This window comes from Eurosta solidaginis, unplaced genomic scaffold (assembly GCF_040869045.1).
Source record: "Eurosta solidaginis isolate ZX-2024a unplaced genomic scaffold, ASM4086904v1 ctg00001491.1, whole genome shotgun sequence".
In the NCBI taxonomy this organism is placed as follows: Eukaryota; Metazoa; Arthropoda; class Insecta; order Diptera; family Tephritidae; genus Eurosta; species Eurosta solidaginis.
Window position 1 is genome coordinate 112,772 of NW_027137154.1, and position 9,252 is coordinate 122,023.

Below are 9,252 nucleotides of genomic sequence, written 5' to 3' on the forward strand. Positions count from 1 at the left end.
GTGAAATTTGCAGGGCGAAGAGAACCTCACGTAAAAATTTCTGTACGGACATAGAGTGCTCCAGCGAAACGGAACGGTTGAGAAAAGTCTCAGCAAGGGAAAATATAGTCCAGGGACTAATAAAGAAAGAGAACGGGGAACGGTCACGTAATAGTGAGGAAACCCTTGAGGTGCTTCTCGATACACATTTCCCATCGGGAGATGGTTTAGAAGAGCCAGCAGACAGTACTCACACTTCTATCACGGAGCGGGTAGTGTCGGGCTTGGTGACCGATACAAAGATCGAATGGGCAGTGAAGACGTTTAAAATCGCCGGGCCCAGATGGTATATCCCGGCCATACTACAACTGCACTCTTGAAAACTACAAGTGTAGCTTTCCTATCAAAGGCAGGGAAGATCGGTCACGTGTATCCCAAAGACTATAGACCCATTAGCTTCACACCATTTCTGCCCAAAACCTTTGAGAGGCTGATAGATGTGTACATAAAGTCCAACGTGGATGAAAAGCTGCTCTCCACAACACAACATGCGTACACCAAAGGCAAGTCGTTAGACACCGCATTGCATAGGATGGTAATAGGCATAGAGAAAGCCCTGGAATATAAGGAATATGCTCTAGGAGTCTTCTTAGACATTGCCGGGGCTTTCAATAATGTTTCTAAATGGGCGATTATGGATGGCCTTAATTACATTAAAGTACATCCAGCCTTAACCAGATGGATCAGCTGCATATGCAGGAAGATTGCATCACAATGGATATTGTACGAGGCCACGAAATCAGGACAGGGGAACGCCGCAGGGAGGGGTGCTATCACTTCTGCTGTGAACGCTGGTCATCAACCAACTGCTCAGGCGATTTGATGTGGGACCCGTAAAACTTACGACTTACGCGGATGACGTTGCAATTGTCATAAGTGGAAAGTGCCTTCCAACGATTAGCTCGCTGATGGATCGGGCGCTTCGGGATATTCATACCTGGGCATCAAATGTCGGGTTGAAAGTCAACGCAGATAGAACGGATATGGTCTTGTTTACAGATAGGTAGAACGTCCCAAATTGGATCAGGGCCAAGTTGGGAGGGGTGACCCTACAGGAGAAACATTGCACAAAGTATCTAGGAATCATCCTAGACAGTAAGCTGTCATGGAAGCTCAATGTGGAGGAGAGGGTGAAGAAGGCTTCAACGGCACTTTATGCATGTAAAAGAATGCTGGGGTGTATGTGGGGATTACCGCCTCTCTTCCTCATTGGCTTTTTACAGCGATTGTAAGCCCTATCCTATACCATGGAGTTCTTGTTTGGTGGAAAGCTACACAAAAAGCAGCCTACCTCAAAAAATTTGAGGAGGTATGCAGACTATCAATGCTTAGCATTACGGGAGCCCTGAAAACAATCCCGACAGCTGCACTGTATGCCATTCTGCACATTCAACCTGTAGACCTGGTAGCAAAGAACATAGCGTTAACAACTGCAACCAGGCTCGGTGCCTGGGGCAGCTTGAGCGCTGACTATACGGCCATAGTAGTATAGCGGCATCAATCACAAGACGAACAGACTACCTGATTCCCTATCTGCGCTTCGAGGGCGATCTTAAGGCCACAGTAGAGGGGGACGGTTGGCGCAAGGGTGCTCAAATGGCGGACGAGGCGATACATGTGTACACAGATGGTTCCAAAGTAGTGGAAGGAGTAGGGTATGCGGTATACTGTGCTGATCCGGAAATAAACAGATCCTACAGGCTGACGGATTACTGTAGCGTTTTCCAAGCGGAAATAGTAGCCGTAACCAAAGCAGTAGAAACCCTGGAAGAAAATAGCCCAAGCAATCGTGTTAACTTTTATATTGATAGTCAAGCAGCATCTAAGGCAATAATCTCGCATAACGCAGCGTCTAAATGCGTGTTAAAGTGTAAGCAGTCCCTGGAGAGAATCGGGACAGGGAGAAGCATAAATCTATATTGGGTCCCAGGACATATGGGAATAGATGGGAATGAAAAAGCGGATTAACTAGCTAAAAAGGGCGCATCCCTTGAAACTTGCTCTGTAGACGTCCCAATTAGACTGGGCGAATTTAAGCGAAAGGAAAGGCGTGGGTTCAAGTGCGGGGCTGTAAAGTGTCGAAAATTATGAGCAGGTCTTACAACCTTAGACTAACAAAGTTGCTTCTATCATTAAAAAGAGAGGACTGTAGACTCATGATGGGTCACATTTAAATTAGGCTTGGTCAGTGATAGCAAATGTATAAAGTGCGGGTTGGAGGAGAAAACAATCGAGCACGTTCTGTGCTCGTGCCCTGCGCTTACCAGGGTAAGACTCCATCTATTAGGAGTGATAAAGCTGTCAGATCGAGAAGCAGCAAGTGGCTTAAGTCCTAGGAAGCTTCTAGTATTTGGCAAGAGGATGGAGTTGTTTTATAACATAGGCATTAGTTTTTGATACGGTTTCTCAGTTTGGTCGTTAAAACAAAATTCTGGTAACACTACGGACTCATTCAGTCTATGTGAGCTCCTCATGGATCGGCCGCTTCAACCTAACCTAACCTAGCTTAAATATTGCCAGGGTATCTTATAGCGTTTCATTCTCCAACTAACAAAAACGACATTTGTGTATGGGATGAATTTAACTAAGTAAGGTTATATAGTAGACTACAGCGTCCCGTATAGTACCCAGTAAGAGTTCGTATGCCTCCCTGCTTAGATTAATGAGTTTGACTGATACTCTCGTTGCGGGGAATATAAACAATTCGGCCTGCCTTTGCCGTGGGTATTCAATCCAGTTTTGTCAGAACTGTTTTTTTCCCATTTACTTGTGGGCGCTAGACCATTTAAGGCTGCTAAATCACCCAGCTGGGCTAGGTAGTCATTATTCCTATGTCGCTGATACCCGGTAACCCATCGTAAAAAAACCTTGTTTTTGACTCTCAGATAAAATGAAATGCATTCATCCACTAGCTTAGAAGTTATAATGAGGATACTCATCGAAGATATGTATATTGCATGAATTTCTGCCTGAAAATAGTTGGGTAGTGTTCCATTGGTATTGATTTCTTGAAGTTCGCCCCATGGACGCCAGCTCCCGTTACTCCGTCATCCATCCGTGAACCAGACCTCTGAGTCAGGGTAAGCATATGGAAGAGTTCATATACCATGTCATGTTACAGCTCTTTAGCATAGAGATATTTTGAAGTCTTACATGCCAACCTAATAAAAACGCCCTGCGGCAGTTTTCTGTCAAAAATTTCTCATCACATATAAATTGTATGAGAGCAACCGAAATTGAATTTACTGCGTAAAAAGCTAGGTTAGGTTAGGTTGAACTGGCCGGTCCATGAGGACCTCACATAGACTGAATATGTCCGTAGTGTAACCAGAAGTTTGTTTTAGTGACCAAACTGAAAAACCCTATCAAAAACCAGGACATATGTTATAAAATAACTCCGTCCTCTTGGCAAATACTAGAAGTCCGACACTACCCGCTCCGTGATAGAAGTGTGAGTACTGTCTGCTGGCTCTTCTAAACCATCTCCCGATGGGAAATGTGTATCGAGAAGCACCTCAAGGGTTTCCTCACTATTACGTGACCGTTCCCCGTTCTCTTTCTTTATTAGTTCCTGGACTATATTTCCCCTTGCTGAGACTTTTCTCAACCGTGCCGTTTCGCTGGAGCACTCTATGTCCGTATAGAAATTTTTACGTGAGGTTCTCTTCGCCCTGCAAATTTCACGCCTGTACATCCTCAGTAGATCCCTGTACTCGTCCCGACACGCTACGCTTTCCGCGGTCTTTGCTAGCTTAAACATTTCTTTTACCTGTCTTCTTAGAAGACTCAGCACATTTCTCCACCATGGCGGCTTTGCTTTCCTCTGAGTCTTCTTAGAGGCCAAGCTTTCTTATACGCAGTCATAAGCGTCCTTGTTGGGAATTCATTAGACTCCTCCAGTTCTTCCACATTGGCAACCTCTTTGGGTTATCCCAGTTTCGTTTCTACCTGTTTCTGGAATTTATTCCAGTTTGATGACTTAGGGTTAGGGGTTAGGGGGTTAGGGGGTCAGATTATCCCCGCGGTAGGCATGCCTGTCGTAAGAGGCGACTAAACTACCAGATTCAAGGGGCTGTGTAGCGCAACCCTTCAGGTGACCAGCGCAATATATAGCTTCTCCAAACCCAATTGTCAACATCACCTATCCGCGGCGAATCCTGTTTCACTAACAGAAGAGGCTCTGGCGACCCCAAGTTCTTCATGGAACTTGGGGGTAGGGAGGGAGGAGATGGCCTGAAGGTTTAATGTGGCCACATATATCGTTCCCGAGATGGTCGGTCTAGCACCTTAATGGTGCTGTGGTACCGGATCTGTATCCGGCAAAGGACCATTACATCGATAACACTCCCCAAAGCCTTCGGGGAGCAACCTTATCGCTACAACAACAACATGACCTAGGGTTTCTAAAGGTTCATCGCTGCTCTACCCTCTTTATGGGGATGCTGAAGCTGATATACGCATGGTCGGAGAAGGATGGTCTATCAAGAACCATCCAATCATACCTTGATATATCACGTTCGGAGCTCAGTGTAATATCTAAAACATTGCTGGCTGTTGGACCAATTTATGTAGGGACATTTCCTCTGTGGCTATCTGCAAAAGAGACATTCGTCTCTCTCGTTCGTATCTGCTCCTCCCCACGCATTGTGGTGCGCATTTGCATCCGCGCCTATGACCGCCCTTTGCGCTCTTCGTCCTGTACTAGCCTCTTGCACTCCATCGGTGAAACCTCCGCAGCATGGGCCATGTAGAAAGATGCCAGGATAAGTGCCTGCTTATTCGTTTGCTCAACGGCCACCACTACGAGGTCCTCAGTAGTGTAATTAGGCAGCATATATGAATGCAGCTGTTTCCTTACCATTACTACAGCTCGCACCCGTCCTTCCGTTTGCGCATAGTAAACGGCAAATCCGCGCGCGCTAAGTTCAGGAACCTTTCCTCCCGATGAGAGCCAAGGCTCCTGGATCAGCTCCACGCCAAACGAACCTTCCTCAAGGTTTATGAGTTCGCTCGACGCCACTTTACTGTGCTGGAGGTTTATCTGTAGGACTCGCAGCACCATTGGGCTGTTTGTCCCCCTCCAGCACCTTCGTCATGACGTCATCGTCTTCCCCTTGCCATTTTTGTTTAGAGTATTCGAAGCCCCCTTCAGCCTCTTGTAACGGTTGTGCCGGGTATTCCCTTGTGCGACTCACAGCACCATCTGGCTGTTGGTCCTCTTCTAACACCTTCGTGGTCACGTCGGCTGCCTCCACCTGTCTTTTTTCCCTTAGGCTTTTGTGGTCCTTTTCGGACTTCGCCCACTTCCAGCGTGTTAGGATTTTTATCATCGGGACTTCTTTTCCTGAGTCGCATATAAATTTTGCCTGTACCAAAGGATATTTTTCCAAGCTGCGTGTACAATATATCCTCCGCCTGCTTGTATATTTGGATGTAGAACTGACCTTCCTCCGTATGCCGAGATACAGAAAGTACCTTCCAATCCTGTGTCGGTATGTTCGGATTCTGATTCTGCAGAAGTCGCAGTGTATCCTCCGACTTTATCACGCATGGTATCCATACCTTAAGTTTTGGTACCGTGGGGATTTGCGCTTTATCCACCACCTCAAACCGTGCGTTCGTGCCTTGCCTTTGGAGGTTTGGAACCACTTCCTCCAGCCACCGCAAGCTCGCGATGTTGTCGCATGCTATCATCTTCACACCATTATACCATCCACCCGAATCAAAGGTTGGAAGGGGCTTACTTGGTTGTTCCCGCATCATATTAAGCATTAAGCTAATAAGCTCCCTTTCAACAGATCTCCACCTTTGCTAGTTATCTGTCCGAAAGGACTGCTACGATCAAACAGCGCCACAGTCAGTGACTGCTTTGCCACATCACTCATCTTCTCGGGAAAAGCCGGCGCCTTAGTGTTAACTCCATTTGGCACCTCCGAGAAAGCCGGAGTCTTAGCGTTATCTCCCTTTGGCTTATCTCCTACTTCCGTAGTTGGAACTTCCCTCTGACCCGCAGCTTTCGAGGTAGTTGCTACCTCGCTATTGGGGCCCATCTGTCTTACAGCTTTGGGCATACTTGTCTTGTCTATGTGAATGCCGTGCCTCGCTGCTCTGGGACTGGGTTCTTTCTGCCTCTTGAAAGCAGGCTTGTCGCCTTCCGCCGAACGTTGCCTCTTGATTCTGCAATTCGACGCTTCTTCCTCCTCGTACCGGTTGCATAACCGAGGGTTTCAAGCAGCAAACCTTTTGAACACCTACTTCTACCGCCTCATGGGCCCATTCCAAGCGCTCGATCTCCACTTCTGTTGGGTCGGCCACTGCTCCCAGGCGTTGGACAATTCTTAGTGCTGCACGGTACTGCGAGAGAGCTCTTTCACTTCCACTGCGCCGTACCCTTCTCCACTCTGCTACTCCGTTTTCATTTGTGTGCTTTTCCAGCACGGAGTTCATTGAGTCCGACGCATCGCTTAATGCGTATTTGTCGTCCTTGGCTTGCGACTCAGTACTCCTCTTATCATCTTCCTTATTACTATTTGGTAATGAGTCGTTCATCTTGGTCGTACGACCACCTGCCCGACAAGGCGGGCTCAGCGGTCCAGTATTATATACAGGGAAAGAACCGCCAGCCACAGCAGCGCCCCTTACTGTGGTAAGGCCATCAATACTTTCCGAGGTGGCCCGGTATCGGGAAGGTTCCGTTCGAATACAGCCGAATTTATCCCCCGGCTGCTAATCGTACAATAGGCACGGTCCGCATAACCCTGGATTAGGGGGTTGGCAGTTTTTGGTCACCGACATCCCGCCGCCCTCCTATGAGGCGAAACGGCGTTGATGCCACTCCTAAACAGCTCCGCCTCATAGTCGGGCGTTATGGAGATCGGCTAAGCCCTCGAACCAACGACAAGGTGCCTACCCTAGTGAGGGCGTAAAAAGCTAACTCGATTTCCAATTTTTGTCAAGCCAAAATTCTTCAAGAAAATCCGAAACCCATTGCAAAAAGAGCTAAAAGTATATGTATTTTTTCAATGTAAGTTTCAAATCAAACTTAAACAAAGTTATAAATAAAATAATTTAAAAAATGTTTTTATGTTAAACGGTTTTATTGAAAACAATACTTACATTTAGAAATTTCTATTGATAGTAAAAGTAAGACCAACTGAACCTTAATTAGGTTACGCTACGCCTCATATTTTTAGAAATTTGACGCGTCCAACGCTTTTATTTAATTGTCTGATCAACGCCCTATATTGATGAGGAGTGTGATAACTAGTACCTAGGACCTACCTAATTATTTTCTAGATTTTAGTATTATTATTACTTAATGAAAGTAAGACAATTTGTTACAATCTAAGTCCTCAATACATAATCTTTCTAAAGACTTTACTCGACTGAGCGCCACGTATGTATGCTTGTCCCTCCTCGAACTCCAAAGTATTTTGATGTCACATCTACCGGACTATATGTAATAATTGTTCCAAATATGAGCCAAATCGGACGATTTTTGAAATATTTCGATCCATGCGCCACCTATTGGATTTTTTTCTTATTATTGTATTGTCATCGGGTTTTGAACTATATTCCAAGTTTCAAGCTTATAGCTTATCGGAAAGTTACTTAAATTTTAATTACAAAATTCGTTAACAACTCGCTACACAGAGTCAAGCTAAATAAAACCGTTTAAAAAGGTACAGAAAACTAACAAAAACAAATAAGGAAGGCTAAGTTCGGGTGTAACTGAACATTACATACTCAGCTGAGAGCTTTGGAGACCAAATAAGGGAAAATTACCATGTAGGAAAATGGACCTAGGGTAACCCTGGAATGTGTTTGTTTCTAGATATCGCCATAAAGGTGGACCAGGGTGACCCAGAACATCATCTGTCGGGTACCGTTAATTTAATTATATATGTAATACCACGAACAGTACTCCTGCCATGATTCCAAGGGTTTTTGATTTCGCCCTGCAGAACTTTTTCATTTTTGTCTACTTAATATGGTATGTGTCACACCCAATTTACAAACTTTTTCCAAAATTATATTTTGCGTCAAAAAACCATCCAATCACCATGTTTCATCCTTTTTTTCGTATTTGGTATAGAATTATGGCATTTCTTCATTTTTCCAAATTTTCGATATCGAAAAAGTGGGCGTGGTCACAGTCCGATTCAACCCATTTTTAATACCAAGATAAAGTGAGTTCAGATAAGTACGTAAACTAAGTTTAGTAAAGATATATCGATTTTTGCTCAAGTTATCGTGTTAAGCGCCGAGCGGAAGGACAGACGGTCGACTGTGTATAAAAACTGGGCGTGGCTTCAACCGATTTCGCCCATTTTCACAGAAAACAGTTATCGTCATAGAATCTATGCTCCTACCAAATTTCACAAGGATTGGTTTATTTCTTTCTTTTTTGACTTATGGCATTAAAAGTATTCTAGACAAATTAAATGCAAAAGGGCGGAGCCACGCCTATTTTGAAAATTTCTTTTATTTTTGTATTTTGTTGCACCATATCATTACTGGAGTTGAATGTTGACAGAATTTACTTACATATATACATACCGCAAAGATATTCAATTTTTTGTTAAAATTTGACTTAAATTTTTTTTTTTAAATGTGGGTGATCGTCATCCGATTTTGCAAATTTTTGTTTAGCACACATAGTAATAGGAGTAACGTTCCTGTCAAATTTCATCATGATATCTTCAACGACTGCCAGGCAGTCGGTTCTATGTACCGGAGCGACTCGGGATTTTTCCCGACCAAGGACTGTCATTTCTGTGTGACCCCATTTAATTTGTTTCGTCCCTCCCACAAATTGTCATCCTCTCAGCAGCTCCTTGCAGCAGGACTGCTACATATTCTCTTACTCCGGGAAGGTATCGAACACAATCCGGGTCCGTCTCCTGACCCCGGTCCTGAGAAATAGTTTTGCTGCATTTGCCAGAAAAGAATCTTTTTAGGACGGTCATACTCTGTTCAGTGTGTATCGTGCAAGGGATGGTTGCATCGGACATGTTGTTCTGGGCTTGATCCCAAAACCCGACGTCCACGTAACTTTTATAAATCTTTTGTGGCTCTTTGCTGCTCACGCCCAAGGGCGTCCCGTAGTCTACGCCTAAGCGCCCCCACTACCTTCCAGCAGCCTCGCTTCTCAGCAAGCCACAACAAGTACCCGCTGCTGCTCGCACCCCGCGGCGACAACAACTCAAACAG